The sequence below is a fragment of the Salvelinus sp. IW2-2015 genome, unplaced genomic scaffold, assembly GCF_002910315.2.
Source record: "Salvelinus sp. IW2-2015 unplaced genomic scaffold, ASM291031v2 Un_scaffold1026, whole genome shotgun sequence".
Taxonomy (NCBI): Eukaryota; Metazoa; Chordata; class Actinopteri; order Salmoniformes; family Salmonidae; genus Salvelinus; species Salvelinus sp. IW2-2015.
In genome coordinates this window covers 88,934-90,693 of record NW_019942693.1, presented here as the reverse complement: position 1 = coordinate 90,693, position 1,760 = coordinate 88,934, and the positions used below count along the sequence as shown (strand labels likewise).

Sequence of the window (1,760 nt, the reverse complement as noted above, 5' to 3'; positions counted from 1 at the left end):
CACACACACACACACACACACACACACACACACACACGTCTCTGTGGAGTCCCTGCAGTATCAACACATGGCAGTGTGGGTCACAATGAGTCCTGCTATTTGTTTTTAAAAAGTGTTCCATACTGCCAAACGAATGTTGTACCAAACAACGTCCTCGTCCAAAATGCCCCACAAGAAGACCATGACCTTTGACCCTACCTGTTTGTCTTTGTCCTTGGCCTTTCCGCTGCTGCTGACCCGGGAAGAAGGGACATCACGGGGAATGACAGAGATCTGGTGCAGTGGCATGTTCATCCCCGCGGAAACCACCGGACTGGGCGTACTCACACACACACTTCCTGTCTTGCTGCTGCTGCCACGGCAACAGGCATGACTGGCCWAAACACTACTCCTACCGTAGCCTGCACTGCTCTGGAGAGGAAAAAGAGTGGAAAGAGGAAAGACAGGGTTAGACATACAGTACATAAACAACACTCACACCTATCACATTTATTTTCAAAAGATATTTGAATTTTCCTTTCTTTCTTTATCAGAGTGATGAATACACATTGACAGAGAGAAGAGTCTGAACAGCCCATCTTGTGAAGTCTATAACTATAGTACAAACATCCCATAATAGCACATTGACACAGAGAGGAGAGAATGAACCATGGTATCAATAGGCCATGATAACACATTGACTGTCAACATTGAGAAAGGTCTGAATTGCCCATAATAGCACATCGAGGGTGAGAGAAGACTGAGGAACCACAATCTAAGCAGCACCATGATGGGTAATTCCTCACAAAACCAGGACAAAAAAAGACGATGATTTTGGGCATTTGCACAACATTTAATCCATAGAATGGTCATTTGGAGGAAGGATTGTTGACTTATATTTTTCAAGATTCATAAATAATTGTCTAAACATTTTTAATTAAATAAAAATACTAATCATATTACAGAGCAAGTGGTAAAGCTTCATATGACACCAATGTCCGCTTTGTAGCACCTACAGATAAAACATCATGGAGTCTTATAGGAGACTTGTAGCACCTACAGATAAAACATCATGGAGTCTTAAAGGAGACTTGTAGCACCTACAGATAAAACATCATGGAGTCTTAAAGGAGAGTCTCCTATAAGACTCCATGATATTTTATCTGTAGGTGCTACAGGCCTCCTTTAAGACTCCATGATGTTTTATCTGTAGGTGCTACAGGCCTCCTTTAAGACTCCATGATGTTTTATCTGTAGGTGCTACAGGCCTCCTTTAAGACTCCATGATGTTTTATCTGTAGGTGCTACAGGCCTTCTTTAAGACTCCATGATGTTTTATCTGTAGGTGCTACAAGTCTCCTTTAAGACTCCATGATGTTTTATCTGTAGGTGCTACAAGTCTCCTATAAGACTCCTGATGTTTTATCTGTAGGTGCTAAAGTCTCCTATAAGACTCCATGATATTTTATCTGTAGGTGCTACAAGTCTCCTATAAGACTCCATGATGTTTTATCTGTAGGTGCTACAAGTCTCCTATAAGACTCCATGATGTTTTATCTGTAGGTGCTACAGGCCTCCTTTAAGACTCCATTATGTTTTATCTGTAGGTGCTACAAGTCTCCTATAAGACTCCATGATGTTTTATCTGTAGGTGCTACAGGCCTCCTTTAAGACTCCATGATGTTTTATCTGTAGGTGTCTACAGGCCTCCTTTAAGACTCCATGATGTTTTATCTGTAGGTGCTACAGGTCTCCTTTAAGACTCCATGATGTTTTTCTGT

General features: G+C 41.5%; 1 pseudogene; it reads right to left on the bottom strand.

Moving 5' to 3' along the window:
* LOC112069488 (uncharacterized) overlaps positions 1–1,760 on the bottom strand; it is a 205,053-nt pseudogene that overhangs the window by 170,960 nt on the left and 32,333 nt on the right.